The sequence below is a fragment of the Stomoxys calcitrans genome, chromosome 2 (genome assembly GCF_963082655.1).
Source record: "Stomoxys calcitrans chromosome 2, idStoCalc2.1, whole genome shotgun sequence".
NCBI classification, from domain to species: Eukaryota; Metazoa; Arthropoda; class Insecta; order Diptera; family Muscidae; genus Stomoxys; species Stomoxys calcitrans.
Window position 1 is genome coordinate 54,212,298 of NC_081553.1, and position 25,137 is coordinate 54,237,434.

At 36.9% G+C, this 25,137-nt stretch overlaps 1 protein-coding gene across 1 annotated transcript in view; it reads left to right on the top strand.

Moving 5' to 3' along the window:
* Nucleotides 1–4,463: 4,463 nt before the first annotated feature.
* LOC106084864 (uncharacterized) overlaps nucleotides 4,464–25,137 on the top strand; it is a 776,497-nt gene continuing 755,823 nt past the window's right edge. Inside the window, exon 1 of the mRNA XM_059363995.1 lies at nucleotides 4,464–6,796. The gene's annotated coding sequence lies outside the window, so the exon portion shown is untranslated. The remainder of the gene's footprint in view (nucleotides 6,797–25,137) is intronic.

The following is a 25,137-nucleotide window of genomic DNA, read 5'->3' on the forward strand; positions in this document are numbered from 1 at the left end:
TACTTCCGCTGTTAAAAACACATTCCCAACCAAGCGTAACCATTTAACAATGAGCAAGTTATTCTACATATTGGGATGAGAAAAAACGCGCAAAGCATGGAATATGCTGTTAATATTGATTGTTGTTTTTTTTAAGGGTATTTTCATACTGTTAATAAAAAATTTCAACAATTATCTTGAAATCTATAGATTTTGTTTTTCATTTGAGCCCTATATTGTCATAATCGATAAATACGTATGTTCGATTTAGCGCGGTTTTTCACAGGTGCGGTGGACCCACAGACACTTAGCCTTGAAAAAAAAATCTACATCGTGCTCCACTCTAATATACCATACCATTTATTTAAACCCCTTATTGCATTTGGTTTAAGGGGAGTTTATGGGATGAGGCGTCTCCCCAAAACTTGGCCCCAAAATTGATAATCAAATTCGTTTTCTAATCTCAAATACCTTTCATTTGAGCCAGATATTGCCATGATCGGAAATTTGTTTACTCTTTGTGGGATGTTTTGGGGAAGGGGCGGTGTCCCAAATACATGGTCCCACATTTGGATATCGAATTCGTTTTCTACTCCCAAATACCATTATTTAAGACCCATGTTGCGATGTTCAGTAAATAATTGCTTTGGGGAGTGGGGTGGTCCCTCAAACACTTAGCCCTGAAAATAAGTCAGCATTATGCTCTCAAATATAATTTTTTATTTCAACCCCATATTGTCATTGGCCTCAAAATTCGATATAAAATTTGTACTCCAATCTAAAATAGCTTTTATTTGGAGTATTAACGGCAAACATGTTCGATTAAAGGGATGGGGCGGCCACTCAGTGGCTTGGCTCTGAAAATATTTATCGGATTCGTCTTCTACTCTACTACTAAAATACCTCTTAATTGAGCCCCATATTGCAATTGTCGGCAAATATGTCCTATTTAAATGGTGTTATGGGGGAAGGGTGGCCCCATAGACACTTTGCCCGAGTATTGATATCAGATTCTTGCTTTACTCCCAAGTAAATTTCATTTGAGTCCCATATTGCTAAGGTCGTAAATTTGTCCTGTTTGGTGGTGTTTTTGGGAAGGGACGGCCCCCAAACACTTGGTCGCACATTTGAATACCATATTCATATTCTGCACCCAAATACCTTTTATTTGGGACCCATATTGCCATGGTCAGTAAATAAGCCGTATTTGGGGGGGTTTGGGCGAAGGGAGGGACCCCCAGAAACTTAGTCCCACATTTTGATATCAGATTCATACACTAGCAAATACCTTTAATTTCAGTCCTATATTATAATGGTCGGTAAAAATGTCCAATTTAGGGGTGTTTTGGGGGTTGGGATGGACCTCCAGAAACTTGGTCCGACAATTGGATGACAGATAAGTTTTCTAATCTTAAATACCTTTCATTTCAGTCCATATTGTCGTGATTGGTCTTTAAATATACTTGGTTGGTTTTGGGGGGTACCCCCCCCCCCCCCCCCCCGTAAGTACCCCTTCCGAAATTTGGATACCAATATTTTGATTTAAGGCTACTATATGAGGGCACACAATTTCGTTTAAATCGCAACACGCATCTCCGGGATATGGAGTTTTTCATATATAAGGGTAAGGGAGAGGGCCCCCCCTTCCAATAACTGTGCAAATTATGGCGCAAATCTGTACATAACCTGATATAGCTGCCATATTAACCGATCTGGGATCTTGACTTTTTGAGCCTCTAGAGGACGCAATTCTCATTCGATTTGGAAGAAATTTTTTACACCGGCTTCTCTCATGACCTTCAACATAGGTGTCTAATATGGTCTGAATTTATCTATAACTTGATACTGCTCCCTTATACACCGATCTCCCGATTTTGCTTCTTGAGCCCCTACAAGGCGCAATTCTTATCCTTATAAACTGAAATACTACACAATGACTTCTAAAATAATCAGCATTCATCGGACTATAACTTGATATAGCTCCAATTGCATAACAATTCTTATTCAATATTTTTTGTTTGCCTAAAAAGAGATACCGCTCATAGAACTCAACAAATGCGATCCATGGTGGAGGGTATAAGAGATTCGGCCCGGCCGAACTTAGCACGCTCTTACTTGTTTTCATTAAGAATTTTCATAATATTTATGATTTTTACATTAATGTAATAAAACTTTTCATAATATTTATGAACAAAAAGTTATTATGTGTATTCAGGGGCACTGTCATGGAGTGGGTAATGGTCTTAACCTTCCTATGATATGTCAGTACTTACGCATCGCACTGGCTACATAAAAATGCAGACTTCTCAGAAATTTGTGAAGATGAGAAGTTTTAGACGATTGGGCACTCATTGTGCAACTGCCCTGCAATTATGGGGAAAGGGCACAGAATTATGGTGAACATCTTTTTTCTGTCTGGACTCTCTACTGCCATATAGTCTACTCGGAAGAGGAAACTCCCTCCCTCCCGACATCCGACTCAAATATGGTACAGATCGGACTTTTTTAGATAGAGCTGCCATTTAGACCGATCTGCCTGTAAAGGCTCTGAAGCCCATAAAAGCTGCATTTTGTATCCCATTGCGCCGAAATTTAAAGCAATAAGTTGTTTTATGCCACCCAATATTCTACCCGAATATGGTTCAGATCGGACTATATTTGGATATAGCTGCCATATAGACCGATCTGCCGATAAAGGGTCTGAAGACCATAAAAGCTTTATTTATCAACCGATTTCGCAGACATTTAAGACAGTGATCTCTTTTAAGTCTCTCATTATCCAACCCAAATATGGTTCAGATCGCGCTATATTTAGACATAACTGCCATTTAGACCGATCTGCCGTTTAAGGGTCTGAATCCCATAAAAGCTGCTTTTCTTACCCAATTTCGGTGAAATTTGAAACAGTGAGTTGTGATAATCCTCCAGAAATCTTACTCGAATATGGTTACGATTGGACCATATTTGGATATAGCTGCCATATAGAACGATCAGCCGAATTAAGGTCTGAAGCCCTTAAAAGTTGCATTTATTACCAGATTTCGCTGAATTTTGAAACAGTGAGTTGTTTTAAACTTCCCGATATCCGACTTAAATATGGTTCAGATCGAGCTATATTTAGATATATCTGCCATATAGACCGATCTGCCGATTTAGGGTATGAAACCCGTAAAGGTTTTTTTTATTACCCGATTTTTCTCAAATTTTAATCAGAGAGTTTTTTTCAGGCTCCGGCATTCTGACCCAAATATGATTAATATCGGACTATATTCCGATATAGCTGCCATATAGACCGATCTGCCGATTTAGAGTCTGAAGCCCATCGAAACCGCATTTATCACCCTATTTCGCTAAAACTTAAAACAGTGAGTTGTTTCAAGCTCCCGACATCCGATCCAAATATGATCCTGATTAGACTATATAGATATAGCTGCCATATAAACCGATGTTGCCATTTAGGGTCTTAATCCCACAAAAAGTGAATTTTTTGCGGATTTTGATTTCGATGAAACTCTTACTTGTATGCATGAATATGGTAGTGGAGTTATAATAAAATAGGATGATTCATATATTCACTTTACACGTTTTACATGTTTTATTTTATTTGGTTTTAATTTATTTTATTTAACTTAACTGTATTTTATTTTTTATCCTTTTTTATTTTAATTTATTTTGTTTTGTTTTATTTTATTTATTTTTTTTTTTGTTTTACTTTATGTATTTTTGTATTATTTATTTTATTTTATTTTATTTTATTTTATTTTGTTTTATTTTATTTTATTTTATTTTATTTTATTTTATTTTATTTTATTTTATTTTATTTTATTTTATTTTATTTTATTTTATTTTATTTTATTTTATTTTATTTTATTTTATTTTATTTTATTTTATTTTATTTTATTTTATTTTATTTTATTTTATTTTATTTTATTTTATTTGAATTTATTTTATTTTATTTTATTTTTTTTATTGGTTTATTAAAAAAATATTGTTTCAATCATATATAAACGTTCAGATTTAGATATAACTCCCATATATGTATATAGATCGCCCGATTTAAACTTGTAAGGGCCTAGTTACTACAATTTTCAAAGAATTTCCATCTGAAAGCCTCTGCAAAATTTTTTCCAAATCGGTTCAGTTTTGGAAATTTAATTGGAATCTCTTTGCTTCCCACTACCTTTGAACGATAAGTCGTTGGAATACTTAACATTTTAATAATTGCCTCTATTTAACATATTAGGCAACATAACGTTTTAACGAATGAGCAACATAATAAGTGCGTGTTAAACAAACTCCCGTAAAACTGTTACAATTGCCATATGGCCACTTGTCTCTTAAACGTAGCCAGTTTTGTTGTTTGCCCCTAGTTGGCAACAGTGGTATTGCACAGCATGCCTAACAGAGAGGGAGAGAGAGAACAAATGTTAACGAACGCCACTTTTGTGGCTTGACTTGAGTGTTGGGGCCCAGCAGCGTATCAGTATCTCTCGGAGTTCGTTGGTGTCGGTTCGTACGCAAGCATGTAAGCGGACGTCCGGTCGTTACAACAACAATAGCAACAAAACAACACACAACGATATGCAGCAGCAGCTAAATAGTGTGGTGTAGCAGAAGTGTGTTTTAACTTGTTGTTTTTTGTATTATTGTTTTTATTATCTCACTAAAAGTGATACCCAAAGTAAGCCAAAATATAATAATAAATAAAAGAGAAGAAATAGTTCAACGTGGAAGTTAATGAAAAGCAAGAAGAAAAGTGTTTTGATTTGTGAAAGAAAGAAAGCAAATTTTTGTAAAGTTTTGGCAAAAAAGGAAAATTCAAAGTGAAAAGTTAAATTGGAATTGAATGAAAAAAAAATTAATAAATGTTGAATGAATGAAATGGAAGGAAAATAAGAAAAAGAAGCAATCAAAAGCAAATGTATATGCAGAAAAAAAGTGTAAAATAATTTCGTGAATTTTTGTGCGTGGCTGTCTGTGTGTACGTAACATCATCGTCATCGTAGTAGTCGTCGTTGTTGCCCGCTAGAAGAGTAAACGCTTTTTTGCAGCTGTTTTCGGGGCGACAGCAAACAATATTTAGCCCAACACCCCCTCTTCATGCCTTTCTCAGCCACTGAAGAGTGAGCGGAGGCTCCTAAAGTGCGTTTGTTGAGTATGAGAAGTGCGAAAATCAAATTAATTTTCTGTCAAGTGCTGCTTGCTGTTGCTGCTGCTACTGCGTGAGCGCCATTGTCGTCCCAAGGCAAACATTGTTGAGCATGTTAAAGAAATCGCAATATAGTTGATATCAATAAAGGCAGAAGGCAAAAATTCCAATTAAACTACAAATTGAGAAATCAATAAAATTTTCAGTGAGTGGTGAAAAGAAAAGATATAAATTTCTTAAAAAAAAATAAAAAAAAAAACTTAAGTGAATAATATTAAATAATATTCTCACAAAACTTAAATTAAAAGCAAAACGAAGCAGAAGAAGAAAAATATTTTAGTGTTTGTCATTGTGCGTAGATTGAGGTCATTCATCACTGCAAACATCAACCACAACAACAATAGCGTCATGTAACACGACACAACGGCAGAGGCAAAGCCGAAGTGAATGTTAACGCCAACGTCCCTACCCCCACATTAATGCTACATACCAACATATTAGCGGTTTAGTTGATACATTAAAAGGCAACAACAAAACTTAGAAAACGCAACCCCACTCCACACCGCTTCGTTGACAACAAATTTTTTACAAGTGTCACTCACACACCAAGCCAGTGCGAGTGTAACGTGTTTGTGTATTTGAAGAAAGAAATAGTGTTTTAACGTAAACGCAATTTTATTGTTTTTGTTTTCATTTCGTTATAACGGAGAGTTCAAAACACACCAGCCACAGAAAGAGTGGAGAGTAAAAACGTGAATGTGCGAGAGAAACATCCATGGAAAAGTGAGAGCCAACAAGAGGTGGCTGTGTTTTGGGGCCATGAATCCCATGCTATTGTTGTTTTAGCTTTTTGCAAATACCTAAACTAGAGAACAACAACAATTAGAAAACAGCTGCTGGTTTTTGAATGGATGACAGCAAGTCAGCTTGCTTCTCAAAAACCCCATATCGTATTGTTGTTATGATTTTAATACGCTCCAAAATTTACATATACAGAGAGCAAAGAGCAAATATTTTGCATATTTGAAACGTGTGTACGTGTGTGCGCGAGTGTGTTGTTTCGTTTCTTTCGTGGAGAAAAATATAATTGAGATTGAAAATTAAAATCGATATAAATGAATGATAAATACCCATGCCATATAAAACAGGTGATGAAGGTGAATAATTAATGATAAAGAGCAATGGAAAAAAATGTGTTCGTTCAGCAAACAACGCAAGATGATGACAAAAAAAATTAAATAATCGTAGTACATAACAGATGTGGAAATAAAGACGTTAATAAACGCAATTAAATTTGAAGCGTAACTCAATTTTAAAAAGATGCTGAGAAATAAATGGCAAAAAAATCAAGAAAAATAATTCAAAAGCTAAGATAAATATGATCCAAGAAGTTTAAAAAATAAATTATCCATTAAAAAGAAAAATATCTGTGTCTAATAAATATCGGTGAAAATCAATTAATTATATCTATGTGAGATTAAATTGAAAAAAAAAACAAAAGTGAAATATTATTAAAAACTTAAAGAATTGAAAAAAAAATATTTTAATATTCTTTAAAAATCTCATACAAATCCTTAATTTAAGTGAAAACAGTGTTAAACATACAAAACAAATTAAACTGTACATTAACATCCTCAACGTGCTCCTCTACATCATATTTTTTGAAAGGTTTGTTTCTCTGTTTATTTTGCGTTAATTTCAATTTCATATTCTCTCCACCGTTGTCCAAGAAATTCATATGTCATAGCTAGTATATTTTTATAATTATTGCTCCATTCACCTACTTTCGTTGGCCCAATGTGTTTGTGTCGACAGTGTTGACAATTTAGCGTGTACAACTTCGATGTACTAGAAAAACACGTTTTGTTTCAAACATTAAAAAGTCAATCAAGAGACTTTTTGTTGTTTTTATTTAAACTTTTCCATGCAGATTTTTTGTTTAAAAATAGTTAAAAGCATGAAGTGCATAGCGAAGTTTGTTCATGACATATCCACTAAACAGCATACACATTTATTGAAAATTGCTTTAAATAATAAACAGATTTTAGAATTGCTTGTGAGCAACTTTAGGCCAAATTTTTATACCCTTCTTCATAGAGTGGGAGTACACCAATTTCCTCATTCCGTTCTTAACACTACGAAATATTGGTCTAAGACCCCATAAAGCGCATATATTCTTGATCGTCATGCCATTTTAAGTCGATGTAGCAATGCGCGTCCGTCTGTCTGTAGAAAGCACTAACTTTCGAAGAAGTAAAGCTACAAAAAAAAAAGATGCATGTATTTCATGCATATTGTCTTCTTAAAGTGTTGCCAATGTTCGGATTTCCGTATTTTATGAACGCAGTTTACAAAACCATAAATAGTGGTTTGTTTCGAGAGAGAGAAAGAAAGAAGAAATATGGAAATGCGAACGCGTACATGGTATACATGTACCTCCAGAAGGGAAAATATGAACTGATTCGTGCATTTAGGAAACTCAATATTGCTAAACATGAAAAATTTACATATATTTTAGAACTTTTTTTTTCTTCTTAAAGGAATAAATATCTTCTGCTCAAATTAAGCTCTTTTTAATAAAATACCTATACGAATGAATTTATTGAAAAAAGAAAGACTCAACTATAATTTTGCAGTATTCTATCAGAGTTTTGTTTGTCATTAGTTTGGTGTTTCTTTCTTTGTTTATATGTATTGCTGTTGGTGATGGAATGACTTACGCATCTTTTCATTTCTGTATGCTGTAAAGGACTAACGCCGTTGTCTAGCGTTCGAAGCCATCAATACAACTTGCAAAAGATGCACAGAATCATTTGTATGCCATGGGAGTAGTGTAATTGTGTAGACAAAAGATTTGCCTTCACAGAAAAACATGCATTGGGAAAAGAACGGCTTATAGAAAGGGTTGTCGATCGTGGTTAATGTGGTATTTACCTCATAGAAGCGTTTTCGCAATAAATTGGATATAATTACTGCATACCAACGTTCGTCCTTTTACAACTCATATGGCTAACAAGTTATTCTAACCAAATGACGAAAGGGCAACAAATCTATGATCTCCAACAAAAACAAAAAATCACCCCATTTTAAGTGGTTTCTCTGCAGGCAAAGTACGTAACAGTTTTTCGCTTGTTAGGAGAACACTTATGAGAATGTTTGCCAATTAAAGAGCAAAACAAAGTACTCAAAGTGAAAAATAAGATTTTAGAAATTTGAAAAAAAAAAAAAAAAAAATACTGGCTTGCGCATCAATATAAGAACTTGTCCATGTATTCTTAGTTCGTTACATGAATATTTAGTATATAAAAAATAAACTATGAATGAAATTATGAAAAAATTTTTTTTTCTGTGTAGGCGCTCGAAATTTTGCCCAAATACTTCTTATAAGTGTAGGTCGTTTGAGTTTGTAAATGGACCAAATAGGTTCATGCTTTGATATAGCAGCCATAGAAACCGATCTGGGGTCTTGACTTCTTGAGCTTCAAGAGAGCGCAATTCTTATTCGAGTTGGATGAAATATTGCACGTAGTGTTTTGGTACAACATCCAACAATGTTGCCAAGTATGGTCCAAATCAGTCCTTAACCCGTTCTAGCTGCCACGTAAACCGATCTCCCGATTGGACTTCTTAAGCATCTAGAGGGCGCAAATCGTATCCATTTTGTATGATGTGATTTGTAATAACTTCCAACAATGTACTAAGTATCGTTCAAATCGGTTCATCACTTGTGCCTCTAAAGAGCGCAATTATTATCCGATTTGGCTGAAATTTTATACAAGGAATTCTTATGATCTTCAACGTACGTGCCGAATAAAGTCTGAATCAGTCCATAACCTCATGTAGCTCCCATATTAACCGATCTCCCGATTTTATTTCTTAAGCCCCTATAGGAAGCAATCCTTATCCGATTTGACTGGCATTATCTACATTGAATTCTACTTTTGTCTCCGGTCAAAACCTAGTATGGCCAGAATCGATCCATAACCTTATAAAGCTCCAATAACATAGCAATTTTTATCCATTATTCTCTGTTTGAAGGTTATAAAAGATTCGACCGGGCCGCTTTTACTTGTTTTCTTCTTACATCACGCTAACTTTCGAAAGAGTAAAGCTAGTCACTTGGAAGTTTCCAGAAAGACTTCTTATTGAGATAGGCCATTTTGGGATTGTAAATGGTCCATATTGGTGCTTGTTTAGATATGAAGCTCCCATATAAAATGGTCCTTCGATTAGGTTTCTTGAGCCGCTGAAGGGCGCAATTCGTGTTCGCTGTGGCTGAGATTGTGTACAACAACTTGCGTTTTGCCTTCGAACAGCTCTGTCAAGTTTAGTCTAAATCGGTTTATAATCTGATGAAGGTCCCATATAAACCGAATTCCAAATTTGATTTCTTAGTTCCCTGGAGGGCCCATAAAAGTTGAAATTCCCATCAGATTGGGTTAAAATTTTGCACAACGTTTTATACCTTGTCTTTCAATAGCTCTGGTAAGTTTAGTGCATATCGTTATATTACCTGACGTAGCTTTCATATAAACCGAATTGTCGATTTGACTTCTTGAGTCTCTGAACGTCCCCTAGCAGGCGCAATTTATGTCCGATTTGGGGGATATTTTAAACGATGAGTTTTGTTGTGACGTCCAACATCGATATTAAGTTAGGTTCGAAGCGGAACCTAACCAGGTAAACCAATAAAAAAATGATATATCACTATGGCCCAACGTTGCTCAAAAGGAAAATTCTGTATTACCCAAAGCAATAGGAGTTGCAAATTGAGAATTTTTTTTTAAATAAATAGCAACTGATAAACAGAAGGAAAAAGTTTTCATTCAACAGGAAAAAAGTTGGGGTCGAAATGTTAAGTCATCTTATGATGAAAATTACTCTTCAATAAATCGATTGTAACATGTGCTGTGTGGCATGTGACATCGTCCTTTTGAAATCACATGTCGATCAGGTCCATATCTTCCAATTCAGGCCAAAAATAATCAGTGAACATGCGTTGTCGTTTCAACGTAACGTATCGTAAACGATGAAGTACAGCCCAATGCCGCCGCCGGAATACAAACCGCATCAAACACTTATTTTTGGTGGATGAAGCGTTGACTCGTAAAGTACATGTGAATTTCATCTGACCAATAACGCATATTTTGCAAAATATCGATGGTGCTATCGATATGTAATTTTTTTTGGCTAAATATCGATTGTTATTTTTTTTTTTCTATCGATATTTTGACAAAGTTTTGCCATTTGCAAATTAAAAAAAATAAAAGCTGACAAAAGAACGCCAACAGTAGAACAGCGAACAGCAACAAAAAAATAGTGCTTTTCAATATTAATTTCAATTAAAAACGTTTTAAAAGAGGGGGATGTTCCACCTTGTGGGATATTTCTTCCTTTGACACTATGTCCCTTAAGTAGAATATTGTAGGAGATTTTGGTTAAATTCAAACATATGCTAAAATAACTCTTAAAGGTGTCAGCAAATAATTTTTGCATGAAATTTGTAAAATTTATATTTTAATTTCCTTAAAAAGATATATATACAATATATACATGTATAATCTATTTTGAAACTTCTATTTCAATTTGATGGAGAATATTTCTTCCTTTGAGATCATTTCTCAAAATTTAAGTTTCATGTTACAGAAATTCAAGCAAAAAAAGTAAATAAAAATGAAACAAAATTAATAATTACCAATAAATAATAATATTTTTATTTTTTACATTTTGGGGTTAGCTTTTGTATTTTTATGTAACGGCTACTTTCCATAAAACAGCTGACCTTTACACAACATCTGTTCATTTTTTTATATTTTATTGGTTTCCTTTTTCTTCACTTATTAGCGAAAAAATAAATTGAATGGAGAAAACAACAAGTGCAGATAAAAAAAAATCCTGTTTTTGTATGGAAACAAAAACATTTGATCGCTGTCAAATTTCGCTCGCGGAACAATTAAAAATTTAAGCGACTATCCCGTAAGCAGAATATAATAATAACCTTTACTTTCATTTTCGTGCAGTTTTATATTGGTCCCCCATTTCCTTTTTCTCCTCTCTTAGGTGACTCTTAAAAATAAAACGTTAGATATCTTATCGTTGTTAGTAGTTGTTATATTTTTAACGAGGGAAATTTATTTATTACAATCTATTGTCTGTGCTTAATACCAGCAATAATTAGATTTAATATTACAGCCTTATTCACAAAACCTAAAAAATAGTTTTATTTGACAATTCTCTAAACAAATCTAACAAATAAACCATTTCAAATCTATATTAAGTTTTGTGTTTACCGGTGTTAAAGTTTAACCATATTCAGTCTGCTGCGAAAAAATTTCCATATACTTGACACCACTGTTTTCTTTTCAACATGTATATTCCTCCCATTACCCCCACCGTTTGAGTCATCCAACAAAACACAACACCGAAATACCCATACATTCTTATCAGAGCACCAAAAACGAAAAAGAAGAAGAAACAGAATAACAACACTCAACCAACAGCTTAACAGATAACACAAGCAAAACAACCATCAAAATCAAAATCAAATAACAACAACAAAAGAAACCACAACAATAAATGTATCTCTCAATTTCTTGCAGCGCTCTGCTTTGAAATTTTCTCAAACACATACTCTTTGACAATGAGGAGAGATACGGTGGCAGTGCCGGTCCCATGCTCTCTCTCTCTAACTGGCGTTATACTCCAATATTGTTAACATGATTTTCTCTTTTGGAGGAGCTTAGGCTATGTAAAACGACACGAACGACCATTCATTGATTTTGTGTAAATGTTTAGCCGTACAAAATTTTTACAAAACTGAAAACTAACTCATTAGAAGAAATTATGTAATTAATAAAAAAAAGTTGACCAAACTAAAAGGTCAGACAGCAATCAGTCAAACATAAATATTTAAACATTTTTTTATTTTTTTTATTTTGAAAATATGTCAAGTGGTGTTTGTTTCCAATAAGAAGATTATACCACAATGTGTTTTTTTGCGCCGCATGTTTTTCTGTGGCTTTGTGTACATAGGCCCCCCAACCACCCCTCAACACACCACACTAGTTGTTTATCTCAAATGCCCATGGTGTCTTCGTTAATACTCTTGGTCTCTTTCTCTCTCTCTCTCACTCACTCTCTCTCATGGTCGGTGGCTCTCAGTTTCTTTTTGCTTTCACAAACACATGGGGGGATTCCTATACACGACACTGGTTGGTGTGTTTACTTTGCTCGTTTACTTTCACATCTCATGTTTTTGTAAAAAAAAAGTGATTTGTTAATACTTTGGATTTAAAATTTAAATAGCAAAACAAAAGTGACATCATTCGCATGTACGTGTGCCAGTAGTTGTTGATTGGGGGAGGTAAATCACAATCCCATTATAAGGTGAGATTAGTTGGTGAAAAGAAAAAAAAAAAAAAAAACAACGATGCTTGATTTGTGGTCAGTTTTAGGGTGCTGTAGTTAGGTATGCAGAGTAATTCTTAGGGGAAACTAAATGTTTAAGGCATTTAAATAAAACTTGTGAATGTTGAAAACTTGGATTTTCAAGAGTCCACCAGCATGGATTCTGCAAAAAATTTATCTCAAATAGGGAAGTTCATATGCGAATTTGGAGAACACCGTAGCACAAAGGTTAGCACGTCCGCCTTTGAAGCGGAACGCCTGGGTTCAAATCGCGTAGTTAACATCAGAAAAAAATTTTAGCGGTGGTTATCATCTCACAAATGCTGGCCACATTTGTAAGGTATCCAGCCATGTTGAAACTTCTCTAACAAGTGGTGTCGCTAAGCGCCACCCCGTTCGGACTCGACATAAAAAAGGAGGCCCTATATCATTGAGCTAAAACTTGAATAGGATCGCACTCTTTGATATGAGAGCAGTATCCACTGTGAAGTAAATGGGCAATTTGAAAATCGTGTTATATAGGGGCTATATACCTCCCAAAAAGCCTATTTAATGAATCGATTTATGTGGGCCTATATCTATTTGTAAATCTATCTGTTCCGTATTTTACATTGGGGACACTTTTGCCTCGACCACAAAATTTTACACCGTAGCGCAGAGGTTAGCATGTTCGCCTATGACGCTGAAAGCCTGGGTTCGAATCCTGGAGAGACCATCAGAAAAAATTTTCAGCGGTGGTTTTCCACGTAAAACTGCCGTTCGGACTCGGCTATAAATTGGAGGCCCCATAACATTGAGCTTAAACTTGAATCGGACTGCACTCATTGATATGTGAGAAGTTTGCCCCTGTTCATTAGTGGAATGTTCATGGGCCACATTAGTATTTTACCAAATTTTAGACCAGCTGAATCATAAGGGACCTTTTTTTGTAGGCGAGTCCAAACGGCTTGCCGCTACGAGAGAAATTTTTGCATGGCATAGTACCTCACAAATGACGAAGGCATTAGGATAACCATCGCTGACAATTTTTATACCCACCACCATAGGATGGGGATATACCAATCTAGTCATTCCGTTTATAACACCTCGAAATATTCATCTAAGACCCCATATATATTCCTGATCGTCTCAACGTTCTGAGTCGATCTAGCCATGTCCGTCCGTCTTTCGAAACCACGATAGAGGTCGAAAGCGTTAAGCTAGCCGCTTGAAATTTGGCACACATACTTTATACTGATGTAGGTCGTTGGGGATTGCAAGTGGGCCATATCCTATCAGATTTAGATACAGATCCCATTCAAATCGATCTTCGGATTTGACTTTTTGAGCCCCTGGACGCCGTCATTGTCAGATTTGGCTGAAATTTTGCACATAGTGTTCTGCTATGACTTCCAACAACTATGCTAAGTACGGTTCAAATCGGTGTATAACCTGATATAGCTCCCATATAAACCGATCACCCGATTTGACTTCTTGAGCACTTACAAGCTGCCATTTTTATCCGATTTGGCTGAAATTTTGCACATAGTGAACTGTTATGACTTTCAATAACTGTGTCAAGTGCGGTTCAAATCGGTCTATTACCTGATATAGCTCCCATATAAACCGATCTCCAGATTTCATTTCTTGGGCCCGTGGAAGCCGCAATTTTTGTCCGATTTGGTTGAAATTTTGCACATAGTGATCTGTTATGACTTTCAATAACTGTGTAAAGTGCAGTACAAATTGGTCTATTACCTGATATAGCTCCCATATAAACCGATCTCACGAAAAGACTTTTTGAGCCACTGGAAGTCGCAATTTTTGTCCGATTTGGCTGCAATTTTGCACATAGTGAACTGTAATGACTTTCAATAACTGTGTCAAGTGCGGTTCCATGCTGTCTATTACCTGATATAGCTCCCATATAAACCGATCTCCAGATTTCATTTCTTGGGCCCCTGGAAACCGCAATTTTTGTCCGATTTGGCTGCAATTTTGCACATAGTGATCTGTTATGACTTCCAATAACTGTGCAAAATGCGGTTCAAATCGGTCTTCACTGACGGTGTGTAATGATCCCGTGGTGAAAATAGGGTACTAAATTTTTTGATACCTGAAGGGGGGCGGACCCTCCCCCTTACCTCAATTTTCAGAAACGCCAGATCTCGGAGATAGGAGGTGCGATTTAAGCGAAATTTTGTGTGCTCTCTTATAGTAACCTACAATCAAAAATTTGATATCCAAATTTCGGATGGTGTACCTAGGGGGCGCCCCACCCCCAAAACCTCCCAAATATATATATACACCAATCACAACAATATGGGACTCAAATGAAAGGTATTTTAGATTAGAAAACATATCTGATATCCAATTGTGAGACCAAGTGTCCGACAATTGGATATCAACCCAACCCCCAAAACACCCCTAAACCGGACATATATACCGACCATGGCAATATGGGACTCGAATGAAAGAGAATTTGCGAGTCAAATATGAATCTGATATCCATATGTGGGACCAAGTGTTTGGGGGCCACCCACCCACGAGAACATCCCTCAGGGAGGAAAAATTTACGACCATAGCAATATGAAGCTTAAATGAAAGGTCTTTGGAAGTAAAGCAAGAATCTGATATCAATATTTGGAAAAGTGTCTATGGGGCCACCCCACCCCCATAACACCACCCAAATAGAAAGTATTTGCTGACCATTGCAATTTGAGGCTCAAATAAGAGGTTTTTTAGAGTAGAACAAGAATCTGATATATATTTCAAATCACTGAGTGGCGCCATCCCCCAAAACACCCCCCCAAACTGAATATGTTTGCCGACTATTGAAAATTGGGCTCATTGCGATACGGGGCTTAAATAAAAGGTATTTGGGAACACCATTAATCTCATACCAACATTCGGGACCAACTGTCTGGGGGACGTCCCACCACCATAACAACCCCCATATAGGACGTGTTTGGGTCTTAAAGAGAGTGGAGCTCGCTATTGATAGGTTTTAGGGCCCATACCTCTTAAAAGAAAGATTTGAGATTTGATTTGAGATTAGAAAATGTATTTGATATCCAATTTTTCGACCAATGGCAATGTGGGGTTCAAAAAAATGATATTTGAGAGTATTTCAAGATGCTGATAATTTTTAGGGCTAAGAGCTTCTGGGTGTCAAATGACAGGTATTGGGGAGTAGAGCGCAAAATGTATACCCACTTTCGGGACCAATTTTCTGGAGGTCTACCCCTTTCCCATATGGGACTCAAATGAAGGTATTTGGGAGTAGAATACGAATCTGATATTCAAATGTGTGACCATGTATTTGGGACACCGCCCCTTCCTCAAAGAGTACAAATTTACCGACCATGGTAATATGTGGCTTAAATTAAAGGTATTTGAGATTGGAAAACTAATTTCATAACCAATTGTTGGAGCCAAGTGTTTGGGGACGCTTCATACCATAAACTCCCCTTAAACCAATGACAATATGAGGTTTAAATAAATGGTATTTGAGAGTAGAGCCCGATGGTGATATATTTTTCGGGGTTAAGTGTCTGGGGAACCACCTTATCCTCCAAAACACCCCTATATCTGACATATATATATACCGACCATTACAATATAGGGCTCAAATGAATGGTATTTGGGAGTAGAGCACGAAATTGATACTCACTTTCGGGACCACGTTTTTGGGTTTCTCACTACACCCTTAACCCACCAACCACCACCCTGGGTGCCTTCCCACTCACAAGAGCCCTTCAACTAAATTTATTTTGAAAAAAATTTTAGCAGAGTCCATGGAGGTGGGTTCCCGTTGGTGGGTTTTTTTTTTCTTACTTTGTTTTATCCTAAACCCTTTTAATAATTCCATGTTTTTGTGATAAAGGTCACTGATTCTATATTTAAACAGCATCAATTCGAACTCAATATCTGCCAATGACATTTTAATCTCTGTATAGATTTTGGAAATTTCAAAGCAATCATCATCACAATCCTTCTCAGGAAAACCATATCCATTATACAACCATATTCATGTGAAATCATAAAGGGAAAGAGAAATGGAGTAATTTAGGAAAAAGGATTTCAAATTGCCAACACGTTTCAAAACGTTTTGGTTTCCTTTGCTTATGGTTTAAATGAAAACGAAGCATAAGCAAGCTCTTCAGGGAAATTGATTATGTTTTGGTGGAATTGGCTGAGTGTTTTTCTTGTTTAGAGAAAAATCCTAAATTCCTCATAGCAGTTCTGTTTAGTTTTATTTGCGATAGTGGTGATCTAATCAACACTTAAAAAAACCAACATGATATCCTCTACCCTTATCATTTCCTTTATGTCTTACAATACACAGAGTGTATATCCTTGATGAATTTAGGGCTTGCCAGTAAAAATGACAAAGAACTTAGGCACGTCGCATGCTTAGGCAGCAGTGGCGTGTATATTAATTTTTATGAGGGGGCCCAAGGTTTGTATTTATTTTAAATTATAGGAGAGGGGGGGGGGGGGGCACCATAGCGAATACACAGAGTGTATATCTTTGATGAATTTCGGGCTTGCCAGTAAAAATGACGAAGAACTCAGGCATGTGGCATGCTGAGGCGGCAGTGGCGTATATATACATTTTTATGAGGGGGCCGTAGTTTTTATTTATTTTATATTATAGGAGAGGGGAAGGCCACCATGACAAAGAACTCAGGCATGTCGCATGCTTAGGCAGCAGTGGCGTATATATACATTTTTATGAGGGGGGGGCTCAGATTGTATTTATTTTAAATTGTAGAAGAGTGGGAGGCTACCGTAGCGAATACACAGAGTGTATATCCTTAATGAATTTAGGACTTGCCAATAAAAATGACAAAGAACTCAGAAATGTCGCATGCTTAGGCAGCAGTGGCGTATATATACATTTTTATGAGGGGGCCGAAGTTGGTTTTTATTTTAAATTATAGAAGAGGGGGAAGCCACCATAGCGCAGAGATTAGCATGTCCGCCCATGACATTGAATGGGGTTCGAATCCAGGCGACAACAACAGAAAACATTTTTTGTGGTGGTTCTCCCCTCCTAATGCTGGCGACATTTGTGAGGTACTATGCCATGTAAAAACTTCTTCCAAAAGAGGTGTCGGCAAGCCCTTCGTACTAGCCTATAAGAAGTAGGACTCTTATTATTGAGTTTAAACTTGAATCGGCCAGCAATCATTGATATGTGAGAAGTTTGTCGCTGTTCCTTAATGGAATGTTCATAGCAATTTTGAAATTTCCAGTAGAAGAGGTTTCAATTTTTCGCTAAAATAAATTTTTATTAATTTTTTCGATATTCTAGTCCCGTATAAATATTAAATTTGTAAGAAAATTTTTCGATTTTCACTTAAAATGTGGGCAAACAACTAAAAAGGCGTTAAGTTCGTCCGTGCCGAACTTTGTATACTCACCACCTCGGGTATATATGTAAACCACCTTTCATTAAATTTGGGTGAAAATTTCATACCTTACGTCCCATAGCAGTTATATCGAGTTCCGATTTGGACCAAATACTTATAAGTACAGTAGATATATCTAAAAATAAACCGATCTGAGCCATATACGACACTGATGTCGAAAAGCCTAACATAAGTTATCGTGTCAAATTTCAGTGAAATCGGATTACAAATACGCCTTTTATGGGGCCAAGACTTTAAATCGAGATATCGGTCTACATGGCAGCTATATCCAAATCTAGAGCGATTTGAGCCAAGTTGCAGAAAAATATCAAAGAACCTAACACAAAGCACTGTTCTACATTTCGGCAAAATCGGATAATAAATGCACCTTTTATGGTCCCGAAACCTAAAACCGAGATATCGGTCTATATGGAAGCTGGACCAATCTGAGCGATATTGCAGAAATATACCAAGGGGCTTAACTTATTTCACTGTCCCAAATTTCGGCGACTTCGGACAATAAATGCGCCTTTTACGGGCCCAAAACCTTAAATCGAGAAATCGGTCTATATGACAGCTATAATCAAATATGTACCGATCTGAATCAAATTGACGAAGGATGTCGAAAGGCCTAACACAACTCACTGTCCCAAATTTTAGCAAAATCGGATAATAAATATGGGTTTTATGGGCCTAAGACCCTAAATCGGATCCGATCCTCTATATGGCAGCTATAACCAAATCTGTACCGATCTTTGCCAAATTAACGAAGGATGTCAAAAGGCCTAACACAACTCACTGTTCCAAATTTCATCAAAATCGGATAGTAAATGTGGCTTTTATGGGCCTAAGACCCTAAATCGGCCGATCGGTCTATATGGCAGCTATATCAAAATCTGTACTGATCTTTGCCAAATTGACGAAGAATGTCGAAGGGACTAACACAACTCACTGTCCCAAATTTCATCAAAATTGGATAATAAATGTGGCTTTTATGGGCCTAAGACCCTAAATCGGAGGATCGGTCTATATGGCAGCTATAAGCAAATCTGAGCCAAATTGACGAAGGGTGTCGAAGGGCCTAACACAACTCACTGTTCCAAATTTCAGCAAAATCGAATAATAAATGTGGCTTTTATGTGCCTGAGACTAAATCGGCCGATCGGTCTATATGGGGGCTATATCAAGATATAGTCCATCTTCGAACTTAACCTGCTTATGGACGAAGGTTGTCGAAGGACCTAACACAACTCACTGTTCCAAATTTCAGCAAAATCGAATAATAAATGTGGCTTTTATGGGCCTGAGACCCTAAATCGGCCGATCGGTCTATATGGGGGCTATATCAAGATATAGTCCATCTTCGAACTTAACCTGCTTATGAACAAAATAAGAATCTGTGCAAAATTTCAGCATATTGTCTCTATTTTTAAAGACTGTAGCATGATTTCAACAGACAGACAGACGGACGGACATGTCTAGATCGTCTTAGATTTTTACGCTGATCCAGTTTCTTTACAGGGTCGGAACTGGATATTTCGATGTGTTGCAAATGTAATGACAAAATGAATATACCCCCCTACTTCGGTGGTGGGTATATTAAGCTACTGAAATTTAAGTTTCTCCCTATAGCCACATCACTGTTCTCCACAATTCCCATTTCAAATTCACAAACTAAACTTTGGGTGCCCTGTGAATGAACCTCATCACACTGGCAATTGTCGCTCGCAAGCAGTGAATAAAAATGAACCCAAAGAGGGAATAAAAAAAAATTGTGCCACAAAACACAAAACAAAGAATAATCCCAAACTGTCATAGATTGAGATAACCAGCCCAACAAATCGTTTGTTTGCTAAAATATCGTATATGATACTCAACTAATATGGGATATCCCATCCCCACTACGTGATATGAACTCCCACAAAATGAGTCAACATCATCATGGGCATTCATTTACAAAACATTATAAAAAAAAGAAACACAGTTTGCTTTATACCCGGCGATACATTTTTCAGCCACCATTAAAAAAACGGAGTAAGGCGGGACGTTTCATTTCAAATCCCCATGTTACGCTATTTTGTTTTGATTGATACTCAAAGATTTTTGGGATTTTCGGTTTTAGTTTTTTTCTCGAATACCTGCGGCCGATGGACGCTTACCACATTTGGCATAATACCCTGAATGAATTATGTTTCCAGTGGCCAATAGACACTCCTTTGGGGCGTTCTATTTGATCTGCCACGGTTTTCCTTGTTATTGTTGCTCCGCATTATTATTTATTAATCGCTGTTTAATGGGAATTCATTGGGAAGTGCCAAAAAAATTTCGTTTTTTATTTTGGCAATTTAACGATTAGTGTTTTTTGTTTCGCGTTGCCGTTAAACTGTTTATGGTGGATCATCATTATGTCTTATTTTAGGAATTTAAGTTCCTTTCAAGATTGAATATTTCATGGACCATTAATATATGGGGTGCGGATGTGTTAAAATATACCCAAAATTGTGTTAATGAAGTTTGAAATTTGTGTGTCCTTCTCGTCTTGTTGTGAAATATGAAGGAATTTCGACAATTTGAGCATAGGGTGTTGAAGAGTGGTGTGTCAAAAAAATTCCTGTTATAGGAAATTTTGGAAAAATATCAATTAGAAATAAGTTTTGGACAAAGTTTATACTGAAAGGAAATTCTGGTACGATTTCCTGAAATAGGGAAATTTGAGAAAATTTCCTATAGAACTAAAATTTGACAAAATTGCAGTTAGAAATAAAATTTTAATAAAACTCTAGCTGACCCGGACCCGCTCCGCTGCGCCTCTTTTTGCCTTCTATGGGACAAAAGTTTCCTTGGATTATTTATTTTCGACAATTAAAGATCTTTTAGTGAATTACCATGATAAGAAAATAGTATATAGCTTGACTAACAGTTTAACAATTAAAGTGCCTTTATCTGAATCCCATATGATCTTTATTGGTCCACGAATTTAAGTTTGGATGTCAGGTGTACTCCATTCTCAAAATACTTCATTTCAGCCCGATATTCTCATGATGTCTGATTTAGTGGTGTTTTCGGGGAAGAGGTGGTCCCCCAGATACTTGGCCCTGAAAAAATATCACCATCGTGCTCTTTTCTCAAATACCATTTATTTAAACCCCATATTGCCATTGGCTTAAGAGGAGTTTACAGGATGAGACGTCCTCCAAACACATGGCCCCAAAATAGGCTATGAAATTCGTTTTCTAATCTCAAATACCTTTCTATTAAACCCCATATTGCCATTGCCCTCAAAATTGGATATCAAATTCGTTTTCTATTCTCATTTAAACTCATTATTGCAAAAATCTGCAAATATGTCCGGTTTGGGGTATTGGCCCTAAAATCTATGAATATTTAGTTCCACTCTCTTAAGACCCAAATTGTCTTGGTGAGCAAATACGTCCTAATTGGGGGTTGTTATGGTGGTGGGACGTCCGCTAAACAGTTGGCGCAGAATGTTAATATCAGATACGTGGTCTACTCCCAAATATCTTTAATTTGAACCCCATATTACCATAGTCGGCAAACATGACATGAAAATATATATCGGATTCGTGTTTAAAAACCCTCTTATTTGAGCCTCATATTGCAATAGTCAGAAAATACTTACTATTTGGGTGGTGTTGTGGGAGTGGGGTGGCAGCATAGACACTTTTCCCGAATATTGATATCAATTTCGTGCTTTACTCCCAAAGACCTTTCATTTGAGCCCCATATTGCTATGGTCGTAAATTTGTACCCTTTGGGGGATGTTTTTGGTGTGAGGCGGCCCCCCAAACACTTGGTCCCATATTTGATACCAGATTCGTATTATAAATTCAAATACCTTTTATTTAAGCCCCATATTCCCATGGTCAGTAAATAAGTCCTGTTTGGGGGGTGTTTTGAGGAAGGGGTCGACCCCCAGAAACGTGGTCCCACATTTGGATATCAGATTCGTATTCTGCTCGCAAATACCTTTCATTTGAGTCCCATATTGCCATGGTCGGTAAATATGTCCGATTTAGGGGTGTTTTGGGGCTTGGGGAGGTCCTCCTAGCACTTAGTCCGACAATTGGATATCAGATACGTTTTCTTATCCTAAATACCTTTCATTTGAGTCCCATATTGTCGTGATTGGTCTAAATATATGTTTGGTAGGTTTTAGGGTGGGGCAGCCCCCCTATGTACCCCATCCGAAATTTGGATACCAAATTTGTATTTTTAGGGTACTATATGAGAACACACAAAATTTCGCTTAAATCGCACCACCCATCTCCGAGATGTGGCGTTTCTGAAAATTAGGGTAAGGGGGAGGGTCCGCCTGCCCTTCAGATATCAAAAAATGTAGTACCCTATTTTCACCACGGGGACATTATGCACCATCTGTGAAAAGTTCAAGAAAATCGGTTCAGCCGTTTCTGAATCTATAAGGAACACACAAGCATATAAACAAACAAACACAAATTGATTTTTATACCCTCCACCATAAGATGGGGGGATACTAATTTCGTCATCCTGTTTGTAACTACTCGAAATATTCGTCTGAGACCCCATAAAGTATATATATTCTTGATCGTCGGAATATTTTATGTCGATCTAGCCATGTCCGTCCGTCTGTCTGTCGAAAGCACGCTAACTTCCAAAGGTCGGTTGGTATTGTAAATGGGCCATATCGGTCCATGTTTTGTTATAGCTGCCATATAAACCGATCTTGGGTCTTGACTTCTTGAGCCTCTAGAGTGCGCAATTTTTATCCGACTGGAATGAAATTTTACGCGACGTGTTTTGTTATGATATCCAAGAACTGTGCCAAGTATGGTTCAAATCGGTTCATAACCTGATATAGCTGCCATATATACCGATCTTGGGTCTTGACTTCTTGAGCTTCTAGAGTGCGCAATTCCTATCCGATTGAAATGAAATTTTGCACGGCGTGTTTTGTTATGATATCCAACAACTGTGCCAAGTATAGTTCAAATCGGTTCATAACCTGATACAGCTGCCATATAAACCGATCTGGGATCTTGACTTCTTGAGCCTTTAGAGGTCGCAATTATTATCCGATTTGCCTGAAATTTTGTACGACGCATCCTCTCATGACCATCAATAGCGTGTTTATTATGATCCAAATCGGTCTATAGCCTGATGCTGCTCCTTTATAAATCGATCTTTCTATTTTACTTCTTGAGCCCCCAAAGGGCACAATTCTTATTCGAATTGGCTGACATTTTACACAGGTCTACAACATATAATTTAATTGTGGTCCAAACCGGACCATATCTTGATATCGCTCTAATAGCAGAGCAAATCTTTTCTTATATCCTTTTTTGCCTAAGAAGAGATGCCGGGAAAAGAACTCGACAAGTGCGATCCATGGTGGAGGGTATATAGGATTCGGCCCAGCCGAACTTAGCACGCTTTTACTTGTTATATATAAGATTCATGGTGTTTTAACAAGATTTCTCATAGCCAGGAAATTTTGACAAAATTACCTTTAAAAAGGAAATTTTTGACAAAATTTCCCATTGTCGGTTTGTTTGTTTGTTCCGTATAGACTCAAAAACGGCTGAACCGATTATCATGAAATTTTCACAGATTATGTAGGTTGGTCTGGAAGGCGACGTAGGCTATATAATCGTATGGGAAGGGGGAGGACCCCCCCCCCCCCCCCTTACCGCAAAGGTACCACCCAAAAATTACAGTGTACCGATCAGGGTTATATGGGGTTCAAATGAAAGGTATTCAAGAGTAAAACAGATATTTCACATTAAAAATTGGGTCCCAATTACAGGGGGCCGCCCCAATTCCAAAATTCCCTAAAATAGATTCGTTGGACGAGCATGACAATATGGGACTCAAATGAAGGTTTTCGGGAGAAGAATACGAATATGGAAAGGAAAGTAAAATATGCTTAAAATTTTTTCTTATCGGAAGGGGGCGGAAAATACCACCCAAAATCACAAGTGGACCGAAAAAGACAATATGGATATTAACTGAAAGGTTTCGAAGATATTAAAACGAATATGGTATTCAAAATTGGATCCAATTACCCAGGAAGTCGCCCTAACCCCAAAATGAGTAAAAGCAGACAAATTGGTCGTCCACATCAATATGGGGCTTAAATGAAAGGTATTCGAAAGTAGATTACGAATCTGGAATACAAAATCGGATCGAAGTGTAGGGGGTCACCCCCCCCCCCCAAAAAAAAAAAAAACTCCCCAAATGGTCATATGACCCATCGTGACTTTATGGGACTCGGTTTGTTTGTTTGTTCCGCCGTAGAATCAAAAAAAGGAAACATAGGTTATATAATTTTTAGATATCGGATGACCCTCCCCCTTACATCAAAAACGACATCCAAATCCTGATGGGCACAATATGGGTATCAAATGAAAGGTATTGGAGACTAGAAAATGAATTAAATTTTGGGTGCAAGTACCCAACGGACCACTCCAACACCAAAACTCCTCTTAACAGATATATTCGACGTTCCTATCAATATAGGACTCAAATGAGAAGTAACCGGCAGTAGATAACAAATATGGCATAAAAAATTAGGTCCAAGTAATGGGAGATAGCCCCACCTCCAAGTACCCCCAAATGGGCATATCAGCCTACCATGGCTATATTGGATTCAAATGAAAGATATTTGAGAGTAGTTTGAGAATATGACATTAAAAATTGCGTTCAAGTCAAGGTGGCGCTTTTCCTCTACGTCGAATAGGTTAATTGACCCATTATGGCAATATGGGACTCGAATGAAAGGTATTTGAGAGTAGAAAACGCATTTGATATCCAATTTTTGCGGTATGCCCTACATCACCCCTTAAACTGAACTTTATTTCCGACTATAGCAATATGGAGCTCAAATCAACGGTATTTGGGAGTAACGAATGAATTTGATATCAATTTTCAGGGCAAAGTGCCGGTGGCCGCTTAGCCCAAAAACACCCTCCAAACGGTTCATACTTACCGACCCTGACAATATGGGGCTCAACGTTAATCGGTTTGGGAGTGGACACGAATTTGATATCCATACTTGAGTCGATATATCTCCCCTAAAAAGCACTTCTCATTACCTTACTTTCAAAAATACCAGATCTCGGAGATTGGTAATGCGATTCGTTTGAAATTTTTTGCACTCTAACAGTCACTAACAAAACATGGTTTCTATTGTGGGGGACGGGGGGCGCT